Raw genomic sequence first — 24,707 nt, 5'->3', positions numbered from 1 at the left:
GAGGGAACCAGTGAGCATAAAAGGTATCTTTCCATATGTTTCATGAAAGCCCCTACCAAAGGATGCATGGTTTCCTTGGGACGACAGTAGTGTGTGTTACGCCATGACATCTTCCAGTCAATGAGGAGCTATTGCTGGGTGCTTTGGTCTTGTTCTGAGTCTGGATACTAGACGTGGGGGATGTGCTTGCAGTTCATCTCCCTGGGAAAGTATTGTTCTGGCTGAGCCCTTGGCCCCAGTCTTTTGTTCAAGAGTCTCATCTCTCAGGTTACGAGCTGACTTGCTGGAACTGGCTTCAACAAGGGAAGATGGATGCAAAGAAACCTTCGCCATTGAAAGATATCTGGGGGCATATTTATACTCCGTTTGCGCCGGAATTGCGTTGTTTTTTTTGACGCAATTTTGACGCAAAACTAACTCCATATTTATACTTTGGCGTTAGACGCGTCTAGCGCCAAAGTCCATGGAGTTAGCGTCATTTTTTTGCGTGGACACCTACTTTGCGTTAATTATATGCAAGGTAGGCGTTCCCGTCTAAAAAATCGACTCCGAGGCATGTGCGTCGGATTTATACTCCCGGGCAAAAATCACGCCCGGGAGTGGGCGGGTCAAAAAAAAATGACGTACGGCCGCTTTTGCGCCGTTTTTTAGCGCCTGCAAAAGGCAGGCGTTAAGGGACCTGTGGGCTCTGAAGGAGCCCGGAGGTGCCCTCCCATGCCCCCAGGGACACCCCCTGTCACCCTTGCCCACCCCAGGAGGACACCCAAGGCTGGAGGGACCCATCCCAGGGACATTAAGGTAAGTTCAGGTAAGTGTTTTTTTTAAAAAAAATTGTGGCATAGGGGGGCCTGATTTGTGCCCCCCTACATGCCACTATGCCCAATGACCATGCCCAGGGGACAGAAGTCCCCTGGGCATGGCCATTGGGCAAGGGGGCATGACTCCTGTCTTTGCTAAGACAGGAGTCATTTCTATGGGGGTTGGGAGTGAACAAAAATGGCCCAAATCTGGTTGAGGCGAAAAAATTGCCTCAACCTGACTTGCCCCATTTCTTGACGCCCAAGCCCCATATCCCCCTACGCCGGCGCTGCCTGGTGTACGTTGTTTTTTTTAACGCACACCAGACGGCACCAGCGGCTAACGCCGGCTAACGTCATTCAAAAAATACGGCGCCCGCATGGTGCTTCAGAATGGCGTTAGCCGGCGCTAATTTTTTTGACGCAAAACTGCGTTAGCGCAGTTTTGCGTCAAAAAGTATAAATATGGGCCCTGATTTATAAACCAGATACTTATATGTGGCTTACAATGTCGACAGCTGTGGAGGAGAAGGTAGCAGTGCAAAAGGGGATGAAAGCAATGGAAGACAAGTGCCGAGTGCTGACTAATACTAAATCTGTGAAGCACTCTACAGCAAATGGAGTTAAATAGACAAACAGATCCCTCAAACCTAGCTAAAATTCAGGTATCCAAGAGCGTCTTTCACACACTGTTCACATTCACAGTCAAATGAAGAGATGCAATCATGAGAGACTACAAGGATTTTAACATGATTACATGTAACGGTTCAGCAGACTCCTGTGCACTATTGCAACCACAGGTGTCAAGACATAAGGGTATTTGGGACCCAGTAAGGACATTTCTGGTAGAAATGTACACAACGGAATCGGCTGTTCAAGATTATGACGTCTGGTATTGATAATTCTTCCTCTCCACATAATTATATTATTGTGATCCCAATACATACTCTGGTGCCTGGCTTGAATGCTTCTCACTCAGTATTGGAGGATTGATAATGCAGAGGGCCTCAATCACTGGGGGAAATGTGATATCTGCAGATGACATAAAGACATGCACAGTGAACGCTACTGCACGCAGAGATGGATCTGCTGAGGTGATCCTGCTGAGATGACTTTTAGAATCTATGTAAGTTGAGTATACCCCACGTATGACGTATTATGAGTCAGAGTATGTCTGATGGCACTTGCATTCTAGATATTTTCTGTCCAGGCCCGCAACTAGACTCGAACGTTGTCAACCATTGGAGGTGGGTCTAATACTTCACGCAGGGGAGCGGAGCTATCCTTAGAACCAATAAAAGAAAACAATGTGATAAATTACGTATTTTAAACGTATTACTCAAACCTGATAAGATAACAAAGATCTTTAAAAAAGGCAATAAGTGATGGGACAACTAAAAAGCAGCTTCTAGAGATTTACATTCACAGCACTTTAGAACCAGTTTTCACCATTGTTGGACCTGGCTTTTTGACAAGGTCATCCCCAAACTTTTTGCCTCCTTCCTCCTATTTTTTCTGACCGGTTGTTGTTGGCTTTTGACCTCTGGGCACTTTACCACTGCTAACCAGTGCTAAAGTGCATATGCTCTCTGTGTAAATTGTACTATTGATTGGTACATCCATGATAGGCTATTTAATTTACTTATAAGTCCCTAGTAGAGTGCACTATATGTGCCTAGGGTCTGTAGATTAAATGCTACTAGTGGGCCTGCAGCACTAGTTGTGCCGCCCACTTCAGTAGCCCCTTAACCTTGTCTCAGACCTCCCATTGCAAGGCCTGTGTGTGCAGTTTCACTGCCACTTCGACTTGTCATTTAAAAGTACTTGCCAAACCTAGAACTCCCCTTTTTCTACATATAAGTCACCCCTAATGTGTGCCCTAGGTAACCCCTAGAGCAGGGTGTTGTGTGGGTAAAAGGCAGGACTTATACCTGTGTAGTTATATGTCCTGGTAGTGTAAAACTCCTAAATTTGTTTTTACACTACTGTGAGGCCTGCTCCCTTCATAGGCTAACATTGGGGCTGCCCTCATACATTGTTGAAATGGCAGCTGCTGTTCTGAAAGGAGCAGGAAGGTCATATTTAGTATGGCCAGAATGGTAATACAAAATCCTGCTGACTGGTGAAGTCGGATTTAATATTACTATTCCAGAAATGCCACTTTTAAAAAGTGAGCATTTCTTTGCACTTAAATCTTTCTGTGCCCTTCAGTCCACGTCTGGCTAGGTTTAGTTGACAGCTCCTTGTGCATTCACTCAGACACACCCCAAACACAGGGTACTCAGCCTCACTTGCATACATCTGCATTTTGAATGGGTCTTCCTGGGCTGGGAGGGTGGAGGGCCTGCCCTCACACAAAGGACTGCCACACCCCCTACTGGGACCCTGGCAGACAGGATTGAACTGAAAGGGAACCTGGTGCATTTCTTAGACACTCTTTGAAGTCACCACCACTTCAAAGGCACAATTTAGTATAAAACAGGGCCTCTGCCCTACCTCACCAGACACTTGCTGGAGAAGAAACCTGAACCAGAAACTACATCCTGCCAAGAAGAACTGCCTGGCTGCTCAAAGGACTCACCTGTCTGCTTTTCTACAAAGGACTGCTGCCTTGCTGTTGGCCTGCTGCCTTGCTGAACTCTTGTCTGGCTGTAAAAGTGCTCTCCAAGGGCTTGGATAGAGCTTGCCTCCTGTTCCCTGAAGTCTCAGGACCAAAAAGACTTCTCTTTTTCACTTGGACGCTTCCTGCACCGAAATTTTCGACGCACAGCTTGTTCAACGGCGAGAAAACCGCTGCACACTGACGCTGATTGACCCGACGCCTTCGGGACGACCGGAACTTCGACGCAAGGCCTCGCAAGGACAACGCCGCCTGACTTCTAGAGGAGAAATCAACGCGATGCCTGCCGTGAGATCGAAACTTCGACGCACAGCCCCTCAGAACGACGCGCAGCCAGAAAACAAGCAGGAGAATCCATGCACAGACCTGGGACATCTGGTAATCCCCGGGACCCATAGAAAGAGACTGTCCGCGTGCCGGAAAATGACGCACGACTTCCCCGCGTGAAAAATAACGACGCAAGTCCGTGTGTGCTGGGGAGAAATCGACGCACACACTATTTTTCCACGTATCTCTTCTTCTGCGGCCCTTTGCAGAGACTTTCCACTCCAAACCAGGTACTTTGTGCTTGAAAGAGACTTTGTTTGCTTTTTAAAGACTTAAGACACTTTATATCACTGTTCAGTGATATCTTTACAAATTCATATTGCATCTTTGATCATTTTGACCTGCAAATACCCAGATAAATATTATATATTTTTCTAAACACTGTGTAGTGTATTTTTGTGGTGTTATATTATGGTATTGTATGATTTATTGCACAAATGCTTTACACATTGCCTTCTAAGTTAAGCCTGACTGCTTGTGCCAAGCTACCAGAGGGTGGGCACAGGCTGATTTTGGATTGTGTGTGACTTACCCTGACTAGAGTGAGGGTTCTTGCTTGGACAGAGGGTAACCTGACTGCCAACCAAAAACCCCATTTCTAACATTGGTGATCAGCGGTGAGGATGGGACTTGTGTTTGTGCAGTGACATACAGTAGCTAAGTATTTCACTACCTACCCACAGTTGAAGGTCAACTTGATTTTTCATCTTTTTGCTTTTGGTTCTCTGATGTCCTCCTGGATATACTATTGAAATTTTGGACTTTGGATTTTGGTTTTTGCTGGTAAGACCTTATCAGAATGAGGTTGCTTACCTACTCATTCTTTGTGCCTACTGACCACCTCACTAAGGCTGACCTAAGGAGGCTTTGCAGAAAATGGGGCCTTCCTGTATCAAGGAGATCTACTAAGATGGAAATGTTACATAACTACATAGTCTGGGGGGAAGAAAGATGGGCAGAGAGAGAGGCAGCAAGAAACCAAATGACTAAGTACCCCTCAGATAAGGAGGAGGACTGCTCACATGAGGAGGAAGACTACTCAGATGAGGAAAGAGAACTAGTGAGAGAGGAATGGCAGATAGCTCGAGAGCGAGAGTGGGAGGAGCTAGATGACTTTATTGAGAGGGCTGAGGCAGAGAGAGCCTTAGCCCTGGTAAAAGAAAGGATTGCAGCTCAAGAGCTGAGCTGTGAAGAGCTGAAAGTGGAGGCCGGAAGGGCTGAGTCCAGTTCAGATGGTGGCAGCAAAAATCTTGCATCAAGTACTGCTGAAGAAGGGCACAAGCCCAGAGATGTGGTGCCCAACTTGAAGAAGGGAGTTTACACACCCCAGGTGGTTCAAGGGTATGAGGTTGTTCCCGTTATGCACAGGGTCCCTGAGAAGGATTGGGGAACTGGCACAGGGAGTCATATTCCTACTGGGGGGAGGGACACTTTACTGGCTCTAGCAGAGAGCGACAGAGAAAAGGGTTCCCCCCTGGTGGACGTCCTGGATATAGAGTGTTGAGACATCCCAGAAGAGTATGGGTTGAGTGTCAGGGACAGTCAGATACTGTCTCACCAGTCTCAGGAGGGTGAGGTAGAGTGCTTTTCCAAGGCTGAGTTACTGGATGGTTAGGTGAAGGGTATTGTGGTTAATATATGCGAAGGGCAGAGTTATGTAATTGCTAGAGAGCACATGTCTGGTACTTATTTTCCAGAGTTACGCCAACACCCGGTGGAGTGTGAGTTCTCTGACCCCAGAGAGCTTACAATGGAGGCAGACTTCTGGGTGAATACCAGAGAGTCTGAAGAGGCATTTGGGGGTGCTCCTGAAGGGAGGGGTCTAGGTGTTTCCCAACCAAGTGAGGTGGGAGAGGATTGTAGTGTCCCAGATAGGTCCCAGAGCCTAGCCTGTACCGTAGGGCCACCTGTTGAGGGAAGCCTCACAGTGTCAGAAGAACTTGGGGGGGTGACTGTAGCCAGCATCCCAACAGTTCGGGTGTCTGGCAGTACCACTCCTAGTGAGGGGGTGCAGAAGTCCAGACAGAGGGTTGAGAGGGGGTTGCGGACCCCAGTGGATGACCTGGAGAGTCAGGGGTTAGCTCTGAGAGCAGAGCCCCCAGGAATGACCCAGGTGAAACCGTTTCTGATTTGGGGAGACCCAGACAGTGTGTCCCTTGTGGGGGGTGAGTGTGCCCCCCAGGAAGTCCTGGCATGCCAAGCAATGGCTCAACCTCAGGGTGGTGACTCTGGGTTGGCTAACCAGGCTCAGAGGTTACACTCTGACCTGGTGGGGGGTAGGTGTGCCCCCCAGAAAGTCCTGGTGTGCCAGGCAATTGTTCAACCTCAGGATGAGGACTCTGGGTTGGATAGCCAGGTTCAGGGGTTAAACTCTGACCTGGTGGGGGGTAGGTGTGCCTCCCAGAAAGTCCTGGTATGCCAGGGAATGGTTCAACCTCAGGGTGGTGACTCTGGGGTGGATAGCCAGGATCAGGGGTTAAACTCTTACCTGGTGGGGGGTAGGTGTGCCTCCCAGAAAGTCCTGGTGTGCCAGGCAATTGCCCAACCTCAGGGTGGTGACCCTGGGTTGGATAACCAGGTTCAGAGGTTAAACTCTGACCCTGTGTGGGGTAGGTGTGCCCCCCAGAAAGTCCTGGCGTGCCAGGCAATTGTCCAACCTCAGGGTGGTGACCCTGGTTTGGATAGCCAGGTTCTGAGGTTAAACTCTGACCTGGTGGGAGGTAGGTGTGCCTCCCAGGAAGTCCTGGTGTGCAAGGCAATTGTCGAACCTCAGGGTGTTGACTCTGGGTTGGATGGCCAGGTTCAGAGGTTAAACTCTGACCCGGTGGGGGGTAGGTGTGTGGCCTTTTTCACCAGTTTGGAAAGTTCCTTCTGTAAAATGACAATGAGCTGGTGAAATATTTTGTACTCGATCTTCAGAAAGCCCCACCTGCCTGACTGTTCACCAAAGATAAGTTTTCAGTCTGCTTCTTGGGACGCTGCACATATGCTTATTTGAGGTTGTACACATGCACAGGTCTCAGAACATTAAGCATAGTGGTTTAACACACCACATTTTGGGATATCTGACTGACAAGTCTCAGGTCTGATTTCTAAAGTATTGTCCATTCCTCCTGAGATTAAAGAAGTGAGTGCCAATCAGATGGCTATATTAACACCTGTTAATTACTTTCCCCAGAAACTGAGCTATTCTACATCAAAAGAAAATGTGCAACTGATGAGCACTGCCCTTAAAGGAGGTCTCGGCAACATCAATCATACCTCTTAATAACACATATTATAAAAGGAACCCCCATGCTTTTAATTCTGTTCTGAAGCATGCAACAGATAAAGTGTCAAATTCATTAAAGTGTCCATCCTGCATTTAAATTCTGAAGGGGCAAATTAGATTTAAAAAAAATCCAACATTTACTACTACTTTCTCCAAAATTCCTTTGAAAAGAATGACCATATTCTCTTAAATGTCTCTACTAGTTGTACCAAATACCATGGCCTGGGTGCAGAAAGAGACAAACCGGAATGGGTACAAGAGAGACACCAGACAGACAACATGGTTACTGGTTTGTCATTGTAACACTGGAACAAGTAGCACACACAGTAGTGTTTTCTTTGTGCAATGCTTTTGCATTTGTAACCTATTATAAACAATATTAATGTTATGCTACTTTTGACAGACACAGGCTTAGTTTGGCAGCATGACAGAATAAGGTTTCAAAAGCATTTTTCTGTCAAACTATGCTAATTTGAAGAGACAAGTCACGGTGATGCAATTGTTAAAGAGGAAGAGTACTGGTGTACTTCCACACAAGGCATCGGTGAAAGCAAATTCTACACTTGTCTTAGTATGCACTCTAAGAACCTGATATTAGATTTGTTTGCTTTAAGCGGCAGAGGCATACCTCTGGTTAGACATAAATTGTGTGTTTGGTTGTCACATAGCTGAGCTATCTCTTATACTGCCCATAGATCAGGTGCCAGACAGCTGAGCTTTCCCTCCGGTGACACCCCCTACTGGGACCCTGGCAGACAGGATTGAACTGAAAGGGAACCTGGTGCATTTCTTAGACACTCTTTGAAGTCACCCCCACTTCAAAGGCACAATTTAGTATAAAACAGGGCCTCTGCCCTACCTCATCAGACACTTGCTGGAGAAGAAACCTGAACCAGAAACTACATCCTTTCCCTCAGGTGACAAAGTTCCATCACCATCATTTCTGCTCTATTTCTTCTATCTTCTAACATTGCTACCAGGCCTGCTTTTAGTGCTTGTAGTAATCCATGAAATATACTAAAAACCTATACATGCAACATTTGATTTTAGTTGTTATTTTATAAAGTGCAACAAATACCCTAAGGCTGAACTGACTAACAGCATGCAGAAAGATATGAAGATAATCAATAAAAGGGATGGATTTTAAGAGCTTTCTAAAATATAAAATGGTTCTTGATTTTGTACAGGCCAAGAAGATTGCATTCCTAGTAGAGAAAGAAACAAGAGTGAAGGAATATCCCACTCTACACTCCCCCTACCAAACCTTTTTAACTCGGGGGACTGATAGAAGAAGGGTAGATCTAAAATGAAGGGCTCGCTTAGATTTGGATGCAAACACTTAAGCAGCATGGGCCCTGTTTCATAATGGGCTTTTTGGGAAAAGTGGAGTGCCTTATAATGAATCCTTCTGGAAACTGGCAACCGGTGTAGCTTATGGAAAGCCTGTAAGAACCTATGAATTTTCTTGAAATTCATGACAAGTAATATTCTGAACACCTTGAAGCTTATAAATAGCTGACTCAGAAAGACCAATATAGCAAGTATTGGCATAGTTCAATCTAGAAATGGTGGTAGCATTAACAGCACAAGCTTTTAAATGGCAAGGAATAAAAATAAGGTTTTGTATAAATGGTGGGAAGTGATAACCACAACTTTCATACCTCTTGATCTATCTATAGACACTTTAAGCAGTCCACCATGGCCTGGAGTACACGCTGCACAGTAATGGTGGGGGCAAATTTCACACCTGTGGTTACCAGTGCTGTGGCATCCAACCCTTCAGAACCATGCAATTATGAGTTAAACAACAAGGAATGGGAAACGTCTGTGAGGATGTGTATTTGCCAGGTGCTGTTCAGCATGACAATCCCTTTTCTGTGAGTTTAACACACACATTTTGCACCTGCTCTGAGCAGGTGGTAAGTGTATGCAGGGGCAGTAGTAAATGTGTGATGTAAGGAGTGGGTAAAGGAAAGGGATAAGGAGCGTGAAGAAAGTGGTAAAGAACGATGGTTGGAAAAGGGGAGGATGTAAAATCCCCCCTTGCCTTGTTTGATGTTTGGGTGGGAGTCAAAAAGGGTCCCACTGTGATATTATTAACAGCTGAATTTTCCAGCTCATAAAATCTTGTTTGAGCTTTTGCGCTCTATGTTCAGGAGCACTAGACCGTTTCATAATCATGCATAACAGATTTCCACACAGGAATTCTACTCCTCACAGTCCCCAATTGGGGCCCATGTCTTTTATGGCCTCCCCTAGCTGTAAATGTTTTTTGGATGCAGTAGTGTTAGACCTGTCAGCCTTAGGATGGTCTTCCTCCAAATGTTTTGCCTTCCTCCTCCATTTTTTCTGACCTCATTTTTGCTGGCAGTAGGACTCTGAGCACTTTACAACTGCCAACCAGTTCTAAAGTGTTTGTGCTCTCTTGTCTAAACATGGTGACATTGGCTTATACCCAAATGGCATATTTAATGTACTTATAGGTCCCTAGTAATGTGGCACTGCATGGTCCCAGGGCCTGTAAATGAGATGGTAGTAGTGGGCATGGTACATGTATTTAAAAAGTGGGACAACTACGTTTAAGTTTTACATGTCCTGGTAGTGAGAAACTCTTAAATTGGTTTTGCACTAATGCAAAGCCTATCTCTCCCATTGGATAACATTGGAGTTGCCTTATTATATTTTATACGTGTAATTTCAAAATGGGAAGAGATAATCAGCTCATGTTTGGTGTCTCTGAAATCACATTTTAAAATCCTAACTTATTGTGAAGTTGGATTTTAAATTGCAATTCTGAAAAAGCCACTTTTAGAAAGTTTGAAAACAACAAGGTGATGGATGGAATGCTTGAAATGATCTCAACCACCGGTGATTGCTCAGGTCACATCCCAATCCACCGTTTTTTTGGACCCAGCCATATGCAAATCAGTCTTGACTCAGCTCCATATGGGACAAGTCCATCCCTAACTGCCAGGCCAGGTCCTCCCTAACCTGGAACACAAGAAACCTAGGACTGGTTTTGCCCTAGTGAGGTCCCTTCAGCCAGGTATTGCTTGGTTTCATTGACACAGTGAGCCCGGGGCACCACGTCTGGGCATACCAAGCAGACTTAGGCCAGCAAATGGAAAAACAGCATGGTAATAAATGGAATGCTTGAATTAATCCCACCCGCTGTTGATCCCTCGGGCCACATCCCAATCCATTGTTTTTTTGCCCCCGATATCACCTCAGTTTAGACTCAGCCATATGCAAATCACTCTGCTGAGCCAGAGCCAAATGGAGCCGATCTGAGGGTGTGGCTTGGCTCTAAGAGCGAATGCATGAGCAGTGCCATGAAAATGTTTGATGTGTAAATTGTGCAACAAACAACATGTAAAAATATGTTAAAGTCTATTTAAATTAAAAAACATATATATATTCTTAACATGTGGAAGTATTTCACCTTATAACATCAGATAATATCACTGCATTTAGACAGATTTATTAAAAGTGATAGATAAACATGAACGTAGAAACATTTATACCCCCCACACCTCTGGCCTGACAACAGTGCTATTAGTAAACTAAGAGGCAAGTCAGTCGACATATGCACCTTAAATGCTGCCTATTATACATGGAGCAACATTATAGTATATTAAGCCAAACATGAGAGTTTTTTTGTACAGCACACGTCCTGAACTTGAGTATTTCAAAATGCTCTCATGTGCAATAATGAAGAAAAAGGAGGCACAGAGAAATGAAATAAATGCCTAAAATCACATAATTTGGTCAGGAGGGGTGGCCAGAACCAGGTTTTCTGCTTTCACATTGTGCAATTCAGTCATAAGATATATATTTTTCTCTCTCATATTTTAGAGCAAAGATAAATACCTTGGGGCATATTTATACTCCGTTTGCGCCGAATTTGCGTCGTTTTTTTCGACGCAAATTCTACGCAAAACTAACTCCATATTTATACTTTGGCGTTAGACGCGTCTAGCGCCAAAGTTCATGGAGTTAGCGTCATTTTTTTGCGTGAACACCTTCCTTGCGTTAATGATATGCAAGGTATGCGTTCCCGTCTTAAAAAATTACTCCAATGCTATTGCGTCGGATTTATACTCCCGGGCAAAAATGACGCCCGGGAGTGGGCGGGTCTAAAAAACCTGCATTTGCGCCGGATTTTAGCGCCTGGGTCAGGGCAGGCGTTAAGGGACCTGTGGGCTCAGAATGAGCCCAGAGGTGCCCTCCCCTGCCCCCAGGGACACCCCCTGCCACCCTTGCCCACCCCAGGAGGACACCAAAGGCTGGAGGGACCCACCCCATGGACATTAAGGTAAGTCCAGGTAGGTATTTTTTTTTATTTTTTTTTGTGGCATAGGGGGGCCTGATTTGTGGCCCCCTACATGCCACTATGCCCAATGACCATGCCCAGGGGACAGAAGTCCCCTGGGCATGGCCATTGGGCAAGGGGGCATGACTCCTGTCTTTGCTAAGACAGGAGTCATTTCAATGGGGGATGGGCATCGTAAAAAAATGGCACAAATCGGGTTGTGGCGATTTTTTTGCCTCAGCCTGACTTGCACCATTTGTGGACGCCCATACGCCATTTTCCCCCTACGCCGGCGCTGCCTGGTGTACGTCGTTTTTTTTAACGCACACCAGACAGCGCCGGCGGCTAACGCCGGCTAACGTCATTCAATAAATACGGCGCCCGCATGGCGCTTCAGAATGGCGTTAGCCGGCGCTAATTTTTTTGACGCAAAACTGCGTTGGCGCAGTTTTGCGTCAAAAAGTATAAATATGGGCCCTTCTCTTTAATTCTTGGTGCATTAGGTTTAAGCGCACATGAAATGTTGGCTCATTTTGGGCAAGCGGGTCCAAGAGGACCTTGAGCTGAGCCGAGCCAGGCATCTGCTCGAGCCGTGCTCGAACCTTCAGTGACTTGCCCACCTCTAGTTTAGTATAATTAAAAAATAATGACTTGCCTATTCATAGTGCTTTCAGTCGCAGGCTGAGACCTCATAGCGCTATAAATAGGCATTGCACTACTCCCTAGTGCACCTACCAGGCTTCAGGTTTGTGACTGCATGGTTATACATAAAAACATTCGGGGTGATCGCATTAACTGAGTTGTCCTAACATGAAGAACTGTGTGTGTGCTGGAACTGTAGTAGCCCAGGCTAGGACACACTACGAGGGGGCTGAAGCCCTTGTAACCCAGTGGGCGTGGCACACCTGTTTCTATCCTGTATTTTATTGTATTCTTCATATGGATAAGAAATATAGAGTGTGGATCACCGTGCCAGAATAATGGTGTGAGGAAAAGTTTGTACTTTCCAGCCCCTGCTTTACTGATATTGGCATCAGTGGTTGCTATATTTTAATTTCTGTCATTTCGAAAATAACAAAAAAAGCCTTCAAAAAAGCTGCCCGCGTGATTTGTGACCCCTTGACATTCTGGTCAAGGATACGCTTGGTGTTTCTTTTGACGTTATGTACTTCTTATTGCAAGCTTGATTTGGTTGTTGAAGTCTTGTCCAGTAATGCAGCCACCTGTAACCAGCAGTCAAAATGAATTTAAATAACAGTATGGGAGTTGTGATACCGCTGCGGGGTCAATGAGTGTGGTTAGGGTTAAAGGTGTGACTAAAAAATAATAATAATTCTCCTTCAATAGCTAGATATATAATAACTCACGGATTAAATGAAAAAATAAATTGAAAAGTTAAGTTAATCAGTGGTAAGTGCACTATTGTTTATAATGACACCTCTATTAGTTATACCCTGAGAGGTCTGTATGTAACCAGAAAGCCACAGAATGAAATCTTGGTTGGTGCAATGGAGATGTGTGGCTTGTGTGTTGTTAGTGCTATGAGGGCCTAGCCTGTGACAGGAAGCACTGAGAAAATGTAAGTCATTATGTTGGACTTGCATTACTGCAGTATAAGACCAACTGCTACCACATGTGCAAAAATGTTTTAGATAAAACAATGCTTCCAAAATATAGGTTTTAGTAATACCCAGACTGTATTTAATGATTTATATGTATTTGACTGCCCTGAAAAGCACACACTGCACAGCTCAGCTGGTAATTCCCTTGCACTAACAGTCTACAAGAATAAATCTTTGTCATTACAAAGCTTCATGTGATTCTATCAATGAACCAATATCTGCTTCCAAACCACCTTTACATTTGTAGATTAACCAGTTGTGCACACATGCATTTCTTTAGGTGTGGAGTCACCCTAGCATGAAGGCCTGTTTATTGATAAGCTGCCTGTCCCTCCCTCGGTCTCACAGCATAGGAGACTCCCTGAATGAAACTTAAGCTGAAGCATTTGTACGATTGGAGTTTACCTTCCCAAGACGGTTGTCTTTTAATGAAGAGTATGGGGACGTTTTTTCATTAATTAAAAGAGTGGGGGCGCTTTGTGCTCCTCAGATCCTGCTCTCCCAAACCACTGCCTGTAACCCTTCAGGCGCTGGGGGAATGGAAAATTGCTAGGGGGAGGGTGCAACCCTCTAGGGAGGCCCAACGCTTCAAAGGGGCCCCATTCATACTCAGGTCAATGAACATCTGTGACATATGGGAGCACCAGTAGGGCACCGTCATTTTGCATTACCTTTAACAAAATTGCAGGCCAGACAAAGCAGCTTTACCATTGCAGAAAAGGTAGATCTTGCAGGAGACTTGGCCATCCTAATGCAACCTTGGCCTCCTGTCAGAGGTTTCAGCCCGGATTAACCAACTAATCTGCCTGTCAAACCATCAAACGCCTCAACAGAAACCCGGAAACTCCTGGTCTGTCATTATCTGTGAATTTGTAGGCGAAGATGCGATGTGCAGGTGTTCCATACGCATGCGTTCTTGTGTGTTTGTGTGTTCATGAGAGCTCATACTGTATTGCCAGATTTGTCTGTGTTTCGGATGCACTTGTCCATGACAGGTGTGCACACACAGGCAACAGAAATGCTCCCGACGTTCACCGTTTTAGCTTCCTGTCAGAGACGTTCAGTTTACCACAGCTTCCTTCCGGACTTGCAGTAGAGAGACAGGGAGTCGCACAGAAAACCACTGGAACACATGCCAGCACCAGCTGTGAGGCCACCTCTGAGGTGAGAGCTCGGATACGGCGTCAATTCGCCGACCTCGGAGAGTAGGGTCCGGGATTATTGGTGCAGCTACTTCTGATAAATGGCTAGTGTACAGTAGTGGAGGCACCCTTAGCGGTGGGACCGAGGAGAGCAGTGAAGCCACGCGGAAAGGGGGCCTGGAGAGAGAGGAGCAGCGCTCTGCAAGGCGAAGCGGGAGGGGCACTGGTGTTAAAGAAGGGCAGCAGCGGGTGGAGTTGCCAAAGATACCAGTACGACCACTTCAAAGAGTGGACTCTGGAGCTTTGGCATATGCCCTCCCAAAAATATGCCAGGGCAAAAGTGCAGCCGCCCTTGAGTTGCAAACTCCAACATAGTGGTTTCGCCACCTTTGAGGTGAGGGGGCTTAAGTGCAGTGATACAGCCATCCTGAGGTAGATGCGCGGGACCACTGATGTAGGACAAGCGCATGGTATAGTGGTTTTGTTAACTAATTTGAGGTAAGCAGGTCACCCGTGAGACAGGGGCACTGTCATCGCAGCAATTAAGCTACCACAAAGGTACACAGCCGAGTACAGAACTACATCCAATTCCAAGGTGCAGGGAAAGAGTCACTTACAAGCCAGGTTCACAGAAACGGAGAAGCAGCCACGTCAAAGAGACAGGCGTGGTCATATGATGCAGCCATATGTACGGCTTCTAGCATAGCAGTGCAGCCACTTCTGTGATCGTTTTAAGTCAGGGACCTAAGCACAGTGGTTCAGCCACCAGCAACACGTTGATTGGGACAGTGGTGCAGCCAAGTCCCAGTAGTGAGCCTTGTGGCAGCAGTACTTCTACATCTGAGTTTAAGGTGAGTAGACACACATCTACCTTGTGCCTAATGTGCATTCTCTGCAGTTGGCTAACTTTGTGTGGCTCTGGACTTATACAGCTAACTGTTGGTGTATGGCAAACACATGTGAGTGTTCATGCAAAATAGATAAGATATCCCTTCCATCACTCCCTGAAGTTCCTTCATTAGTTATTTGTCTACTTCACTTAGCCCCCCTGGATTTTCTTAATTCATATGTTGGCTCTGTTCTCAAGCATTCCTGGACATTTTTGCAGTCCAATGTTGTTCTAATCTCATATTTTGGTGTTGAAGTCACTCTTTTTCTCCTTACTAAGGTAAGATGTTAGTGTTGTAGTCGCTACATTCATTGTCAGTATTCAGGCCAGATGCTGATTCCGTGACCGCTCAGATCACCTTGCTTTTTATTGCTGAATGGGTGATTTTGTGACCTCCAATGTTTCTATTATTTCCTTTTAGGACGTTAGCTTCATGGTCACCAATGTCCTTATTATTTTTCAAGTGAGAAGTTTGTTCTTGAATGCCTGCTATCGTTGGTATTATCTGTATAGGTGTTGCCTCTTTGGTCTTTATTTTTCTTTTATTCACATGTACTGATATTGGTTTTGTGGTCACAAATTCTCTTTTACGCTAGTGACTATGTGTTACCTCTGTGTCCAATAATGCATTGTATGCTGTGGGTTTGTGGTCACTCATGCCTCATGGTTTTCTTTTGGTCAGATGCTATTTGCCTGTGAATTAACTGTTTGATATTTTTGCGGGCAGATGTTGGTGCTTTGATGACTAATTTCCTTATTTATCCTCCAGCCTGAATTTGATTCTGTGGTCAATAAGACTTTCTGGTTTTCATTTCGGTAAATGCTGGTTACATGGACACAGATTTGCCTGGCGCTCTTCAGGTCAAATATTTGTTTTGTTTTGTGGTCATTTTGCATCAGACCTTGGTTCGGTCGTCAGTGACGTCCTTGGAAAACATTTTAACAATATTTATATTAACAATTTACCAGATCATTAGAATCAGGTACACACTCAATTGTTTGCAAATGTTACAGACATAACCTGTGCACACATACAAGTTTCCTATTCCTTTCTTAAGACTGATTAGACTGCCTCTTCAAGGTGAAGCATTGATCTCAGCACTTTTATGGGCGACCTGTCTCATCTTTTTTAGGTCTTGTGTTAAGGTTTTTGTAATGCTCTCTTTAAATCTAACGGTATAGCATATCACAGCCCACCTTTTAATTTCCCACCATTACCTTTCCAAGAGCGTCCAATCAGAGAATTACATGACAAAAAATGTAAAATTAATGTTTTATAACCATAAAGCTGGCATTACTTCATGAATTCTTTAATTACTAGTGGGGTACAGATCACCCTTTGTTTGGACCCTGCCCGTGCCTATGTCCTGTGAGGTGCCCCTTCATTCACTCCTATTTGTCATTCACTTGATTACCTACTAGTGTGAGGGCATTTGGCCTTATTTGGTCTTTTATAATTTATTGATAAGGGGATGCATTAGAGGTTCGATGGACCTTTTGACTACGCTTAGAGTGGTTCTGCCATGGATATCACTATCAATATTTCTCATAACCTCAATCTAGCGATAATAATCTTTACACACCATGACCCATGTGGCCAGGAATAACCACACCTTTGGTAAAGCTAGAAAGTTTATTTCCCTATATTAACAATGCTAATATCACCTAAAGCAATCTCAAAACCAAATGCTATGCATATACAAACAACACAGGCTGACCAAAGTGGCGATAGGATCTTAATCTCACTGAAGCATTTATCATTAAACATTCCTGGCCTCATCATCAGTTTCATCAGGTAACTCTTTAGTTGCAATCATAGCTGCAGTCAGAGCAGCCATTTTTAAGACCTGAGAACATTAGCTTCTCATGCATTAAGGATACATTTGTATCCATAGACAGTACACTACATTTCAGCAGACAGTTCTCACAAGAAAGTTTAAGACATCAACTTGTTTAACATTGCAAGGTTATAAATCTATTTGGTCAGCATTGTGTGAACAATGTGTGAACAATGAATAAGTGTTAATTCTCTGCTTTTACAAAAACATTAACAGACATTTATTTATGCCATGAAACTTAACATGAGTCTCTGGCGACTAGGCCCATAATTTCACAATTACTCTATGCCTAATACATTAACCAAGTACCTGTCATTAATAGCTTAGTATGATCAACTAATACATTTTATTCTACATGTGCACAATATTTAAACTATTAATTCCATTTCTTTTTAATGTTGCACATGTAATGGTGGCCACTTCAGTGGGCACATTTTCCAAGACACTCGATTTTTATGTGTTAGCATAATTCAGGTAAATTCTTAGCTATTAATCAATGCAAATTTATTAGTAATTCATTAAGCTTTCCTAATCCCTCCTCTAATGACTAAATGTGTCATCACACCTTACAACACATAACAATTTTTGTTAGTCTAACATTTTGATTCATGATAATGTTTCACATTTCTTTTCTTTTTCCAGTTCTCATCAAAGTATCTTTCCAATTTAATTTCTTCCCTCCTTTGATCATTTTTCATTTTCTGCCTTTTAATTGTAGTGTACAATTTATGAGCTCCCCTTAAGCCAGTAATACAAATTATAATAATCAATATTATCTGTAAGATATTCACAATTATACCTTTCCCTAGGTTGCTCAGCCAATTTCCCACAGAAGCAAAACCTTTGCCAACCTTTTCTCACATCCCAGGTTCTTTTAGAACTTTTAGGTCAGAGTTAACGTTAGTCAGATTGTTAATGAAGCTTTTAATTCCTCTACTGTTGTCAAGAATATATGTGCAACAATGTTGTGATTTCAGCCCTTTACAGACTCCGCCCACCTTTGCTAAAAAGATGTCTAGCGCAAGGCGGTTCTGAAGAGTCATAGATCTTACCGCAGCCATTTCAGTGTCCATTAAGACCATGGCTCCTGAAAAAACTAGTCTGCATGTTATCCACAATAATAGATAACTTTTGAATTTTCAAAGAATTCAGAATAACTCCCACTGTGGGGCGAATTGTTCCAAATATATCTCCGAATATGCCAGAATAAGATTCTCTCTTTGGTCTAGCAAGGTGTAATTCATTCAGTTTAGGTGGCTTGTTCAGATTCTCAAGTTGATAAATCTTTGGGAACACAATTCCCAAACAACATGTCATACCATCCTCTTGGAAGACCGTAATATGCGTTCTGTCCACAAATGTAATAAACCTCTGGAATTGCTGGGTCTTGTCCATTTAGCACGAAAGTCTATTTACTCTGGAAGAGAAGCACATGTCTGTATTCACTCGTTCCCACAAATAAAGCATCTGTTCTGGATTTTGGCCTGTATATACAAAGCTTTCCTACATGTTGTGCATCTAAAGCTAACTTCCCTTGTATCTTTGTTTCACTAAAAGCATGATTATTTCTAAATGTCCTTTTTTCTAAGCCCTTTTCTATTGTCTCCTTTAATGCCTTTCTTCTGTTATCAGTTTGATCTAAGAAACTGTTTTCTACTGGCAAAAGCAAGCATGTAGGTTGTTTGTGTGCGCGTAAGCTGTGACAAGGGTTAATGTAGGTTCAAAGAAACCTCTCAACAATTCTATATTATTTTCCCTAGCCACTCTGCTCAGGTATTTAATAATGGGAACAAAGGAAAACACTAAATCATGATTTGAGTAAAAATACTGAATTCATTCCTGGTTATAGAATCTTGTTAATAGAAGACTGTAACTAATTCCATAAGTTAGCACAAGTTAAGACCTGAGAACATTAGCTTCTCATGCACCAAGGATACATTTGTATCCATAGACAGTACACTACGTTTCAGCAGACAGTTCTCACAAGAAAGTTTAAGACATCAACTTGTATAACATTGCAAGGTTACAAATCTATTTTGTCAGCACTATGTGAACAATGTGTGAACAATGAATAAATGTTAATTCTCTGCTTTTACAAAAACATTTATGAACATAATTAACCAAGTACCTATCATTAATACATCAGTATGATCCACTACTACATTTTATTCTACATGTGCACATTATTTGAACTGTTAATGCAAATTCTTTATTAATGTCATACATGTAATGGTGGCCACTTCTGTAGGCACTGTTTTTCCAAGACACTCGATTTGTATGTGTTAGCATAATTTATGTAAATTCTTAGCTATTAATCAATGCAAATTTTTTTGTAATTAATTCAGCTTTCACACTAGGGTGTCTTGAAATGTACATTATTGGTACAAAAATAAATATGGTGCTTCATTCAGTCTTGTCCAGTCTAAGTGTTACTATTACCCAATTTATAGTATTGAGTTTATCAACACTTAAGGCCTAACATGGCTATATGTAAGAGTAGAACTTGTGACATGTAAGTCACACCGAATGTCAGCAGTCTCAATAAACTATCCTGCCAACTACCACTTTGTGCACCAGACCTTCAAACGCTTCAGCCGTTCGTCCTGCTTCTCCTTTCTTGTCTGGCTTCACGCCGCTTGGCTTCTGCGCGCAAAGTTAGAACATGTCCATGCGCTAATGATTCATCCACGTTTTTTAATAACCTCTTGCATGTGAAAGAGAATGTAGAATTGTTGTGGCCAAGCCTTAGGCCCAATTTGGCTTCTGTTTTCGTGGGAGCTCGCGCAATGTACTCGCGGCACAACGGGCAATGTTGATCAACTTCCATGCACAAAAAGCTACTTTGTGCTGAAAGTTCATTTGAGTGATGTGCCAAAATCACGTAACACTGCAGTTCTCCAGCTCACTGTAATTTATGGAAATATAGCGTAATGGGCATGGCTGGTCTGCAAACCAAAAGCAGCCCTGGCACCCACCTCCCAGGCACCCGCCTCCTTTCTCATATCTCTGCTTCCTTCTCTTCGACTTCCCTTTTATCCCACTCATTCATTTCTCTTGAAGACAGCACCCTCTGTACTCCTGCTGTACATGGGGGAGTTGGAGAAAGTGACCGAGGTACGCACAACTGCCCCCTGGCTTCAAACACCGGACACAAGGAAAATGCCCGATGGAATAAACTGTCAGTTTGGACCTGATGGGGGGCAAGAACAGTGCAAAATCCTATATAAGTGTGCACACAAAGCCAAATCTAGGAAAATAGGATGAGATCCAGGACTGATGGTGCCTGCTGTGACAATCTCCCTGCCCCTCCCCCCATGACCTCGCCTTCGGATTCCCTCACTACCACCCAGCAAAAGTGACCCATATCTCTCCATAATTCCCTCTCACATACACTCCATTTGTTTTATAGCACTAGTAAAGGCTGGCGTTACTAATCCATTCAGCAATCCACATAAAATACAGATCTGTTCCTTGCAGCACTAGTATTAACCTAGTAAGCAAAACTGCTACTGGACAAAACTACTCTCTTTCTCTAGCAGGAACATTAATCACAGGGTGTAGCTTCCTGGGAGGGGCATGAGGGGTGTTACACCCCCCTAAAAAATGTATTTTGTGATAAATAATTGGGTGCAGGCGCTTTCAGTTGGGTATGGTCAGGTGTCGGTCTGATTTCACCATTCATTTTTACACACATAGACAAAAATACACATACACTCTCTCCCTCTCTCTGTTTTAAAAGACATGTTGATTATCTCACTAAATAATGCATATTCTCCCACTTAAGACACCTACCAGTTCACATTCCTCTCCCTTTCCACTGCCTCTTAATCACCTCTTGTGCACCCTGCTTGTTGTATGATGTATTTTAACATTGTGTGGCAGCGTGATTGTCGGGAAATCTGAACACCCCCTCAATCAGGGACCCAACGTCCCTTGGGCTAAAAGGGCTTTAGCCCCACCCCTTGTGTGTCTCAGCCCTGAGCTGCTGCTGCTTCGGGACACACGCAGATCTTTATCTGATCTGTGCTGGAGGTAGGGACTCAATGACATCCCCAAAATATGTCCAAAATATTTTCAGTGCATAAAAACACAATGGGAACTCTGATCCCGAGTACAGTGTCGCTGGGGCCAGAGATATGAAATATTCTGCAATTGTTTTGTCGCCCTTTCATCTTCAGGCCATTGGATACAAAATATAAAGCATACCTTAATTTTAAAATAAATGCCTAAATAATCAGTGGGGAAATGCATTGATTCAGGCTACAGAAGCTGGATTTGGTAGTGGGGTTATTGCTGGTCTCTATATGTGTAACCAGACAGTCACACAACTGATTCCTGGTTTGGGCATGTTAGAATAGTGACCTCTATTTATAGTTCTACCTGGTGCCAACCTGTGACTGAAAGCACTGTGAATATGCAAGTTTCTGTGTATATTACACACAGTGTAAGAAAGGCTACTTCAAGATGTCCAGAGTTTAAGAGGCAGATTTACTAATTATTTATGCAGCACAGTGCAGCAACCAAAGTTGAGCTGTGTTGCATGAGAAGGAGAGAGTAGAACGGCACAACATCCAATAAATTAGGGTGAACAGCACCATATCTACAAAGATTTGGCACTATTTTCTTCTCTCCTTTTGCTTTCACGCGTTATGGTAACATGAGCCAACACACACACTTGCCCAGTGCAAGGGTGTATGCATTCTGGCAAGCATATGTTTTGCCTAGGTAATGTACCCTTCCATTGCAAGATACTATGCTTAAACACAGTTTAACACTTTTCCCACTGTGTACGTGTGCTGTACAGTGCAGCATGCATGCAAAGTGGGAAAACGTGGAGAAAACAATTCTACAAATCAAAACTAGCCTCAAAGATGTGTTATTTTTCTGCACCAAGCTCTATCCACACATGTTAACACAGGGCTATGCGTTAAAAACCATGTGTGGGTGCATGGTAACTCCCATGTACCACACATGGTGCACCGCCTTGATGCAAAGCAGCACGATGCTACTTGTGTTATTTTAGACCTACTTTCTGGCGCAAATTAAGTTTTGCACTGGAAAGTAACTCAGGTTGTATCACAATCCAGCGCAAATTGATAGTAACTCTGTCCTACATATTTAAGATGAAAAACAAGTGTGTTAAAAATATATATTTTTAGTAATATGCAATCAGACTGTCCCTTCTGTTAACCTTTTTTTAATAATACTTCCATTAAAAGGAAGCACTCCAGAATACTGCTGTTAAAACCCTTTCATTACATCTCAAAACAATAAACCTTTGTCACCACAATGCCTCAAATGACTCCTTTAATTAAAGCCGTATACTGGCTCACAAGTACCCTTTAGATTTGCTGATTACTGGCAACCGGGCAAGTAGGTTTGTTTGTTCTTTTGCTGCATGGCTCTCACTTTGCTTCAGAGAACTGGAGTACCCCCAATCATTCCCTTTCAGCCAGAGGCACCTGAAGATGGTATTCGTTCAGTTATGGTTGTTTTTAATTTCTTAAAAAACGAATAGAAACCTATTGTAAAAATTATAGAAGATTGGGAATGTCATTCCCTATAGATTCTGCCCACATCAGCCACTGAGATAATCCAAATCCATTTACTGGTAGAGGAGGCGTTGATTGATTTTAATTGTTTCTCATGGCTCATGGTGTTGCACTTTCTGCCTACTCAACCTAACTACAAGATGCCCATAAAAGGCACGGGCCCTGACTGGAAACTGCAATGCCGAATTCCCATTTGGAAACCCATTCCACTGAATTATAAAAAGTCCAATGTTCCTGCACCCAGGTTTACTGAGTGCAGGAACAACAAATCCCATTTTACTGACAAGAAAATCCAGCAGCTAAAATGACTGTCGGAAGAGGATGCAATGCAGCCATGACTCTTTCTATGCCCACTTCCCAAGTTTCAGACAAGGCACAATATACTTCCCTGCCCTTCAACATTCTCCAGTCCTTCCTTCATCCTTCCAACCCCCTCCGTCTATCCTGCCTTAAAACAACCGACTGCACACTTTTACCACAAAACCCTGCACACTTTCACCACCTGTTGGAAGCAGTTGATAAATGTGTGCATTAAACCTTTGAACGCAACTGAACAGGATATACAATGTGGGATACCACCAGCTAAATTTGAGTCCTATTAATAATCTCCCATTCTATGGAGTTTAACTTGTAATTGCGTGATATGGGTAGTTTGTTACCGCCTGGGACTGGTAACTACTGATGCGGAGTTTGCACACCACAGCACACTGCAACTTGTAATTGGTGCTATGGTGAGCTGGGGATAGATCAGCTGGGTGAAAGTCTCATTTATCACATACCAACACATCTACAAACACACAGTAGGATAATTATTCGGATGTTAACTTAAAAGGACAGAGAACACAAGATTATATCATATCTTGCATGTATTGTTTTTCAATATATTTTAGCAGGTGTCCTCAGGTACCAGGGCTGGTGGCAACTTTTAGAAGCAATTGAGCAAAAATTATGGGTTGTGGCTTTTTTCCTTTGGAGATTCTGCATTCACATCTAAAGGATACCTCAGGTGGCTGGCACCTGACCTATGAGTAGACTGGGAGATAGTTCAGCTATGTGAAGCCTCAACATATAATATATGTCTAACGAGAGGCATACTTCTCCCACCTAAGTAAAAAACCTCTATGATTTGTTTCTCAGAGTGCACTGTAAGACAGATATAGAATTTGCTCTAACATGGATTGTGTGTTTTGTCTATACAATGGAGCCAGTGCAGATATAGTGCACTAGCACTCCTAAAGTGTAGATGTAGCACCGCTGTATCCTGTCTCTTCAAACTTGTGTTGCTTGGCGGCGAAATGCTTCTGAAACCTTCTCCTACTGCCAAACTATGTATGTGTCCTTCAACAATTGCATAAATCTGACATTGGGTGTAATATTTTACCAGAGCAAACACACTGCACAATGAAACCACTAATTTGTGCACTGTTTGTTCCTGTATTACCAGGCCAGGCTAATTACTATAAATTGTATAGACTTTATGGACAACCTATTTTAGAGAATAGAGCCATTCCTTTCAAAGGAATTTTAGAGACATTTGTAATACATTTTCATTTTATAATGAACATTGTGGCTTTACAATATTGATACTTTAGTGGGTTTCACACTTTATGTGCTAGGGCTTCAGAACAAAATTAGAAACATAGCTTAAGTGGCTCTATTTCGGTTTCAGTAATCTTTTTGTTGGACATTACCCATCGGCCAAACTTTCTATGTTTTCTGGAGCTTGAAGTAATACACATGTCCTTTGTATGCAAGAACTGTGTTGTAAAGTTATTCCAAGGTAACTACCTTTTTGTCAGTTGTTTAGACCTGCTGATTTCCTCCCTGGATGTAGTTCAGTCATTTCATTTGAGAACTGCTCAATGTGTGGTGAGACTACAAATAATTAATTTTTATTTTGAATCCCGAAGATTCCTGTCAGAGTAATTTACAGATAGTAATAATGCCAACTGATTTGCACTTGTTTATTCAATTTCAGGAGGAATAGAAGAGGCATTAGGAATCAAACTCGAGACTTGCCAGTCACACATGAAGTTCACCCACCAATCACTGTGTTCTGAGACTTGCCCATGTGTGTGGCGTCAAACAAGCATGTGTTGCAAATGCAATGTCTTAATGAGCAGACAGAAAACATACCTTTGGTCAACATTCAGACATGAGCCTCTTTCTGAAGATGAAACTGAAAATATTCCCTCATCTTCATTGAAGGAATTTTTTGGGGAATTTGCAAAAGTGGTTGTTGTCATAAATACCTTTGCCAAAACTGGTTCTAGCGTGTTTTGGGTTGAATGTATAACAGCTGCTTTCAGGTTGCCTTACTCATTTCCCTTTTCAGAG

At 43.2% G+C, this 24,707-nt stretch overlaps 1 protein-coding gene across 1 annotated transcript in view; it reads left to right on the top strand.

Moving 5' to 3' along the window:
- Positions 1–14,001: 14,001 nt before the first annotated feature.
- Positions 14,002–24,707, top strand: part of LAT (linker for activation of T cells) — a 697,198-nt gene continuing 686,492 nt past the window's right edge. Inside the window, exon 1 of the mRNA XM_069243937.1 lies at positions 14,002–14,113. The gene's annotated coding sequence lies outside the window, so the exon portion shown is untranslated. The remainder of the gene's footprint in view (positions 14,114–24,707) is intronic.

Source organism: Pleurodeles waltl, chromosome 7 (assembly GCF_031143425.1).
Source record: "Pleurodeles waltl isolate 20211129_DDA chromosome 7, aPleWal1.hap1.20221129, whole genome shotgun sequence".
Lineage (NCBI taxonomy): Eukaryota > Metazoa > Chordata > Amphibia > Caudata > Salamandridae > Pleurodeles > Pleurodeles waltl.
The sequence above is the reverse complement of the archived record's forward strand: the minus strand, read 5'-3'. Positions and strand labels throughout refer to the sequence as shown.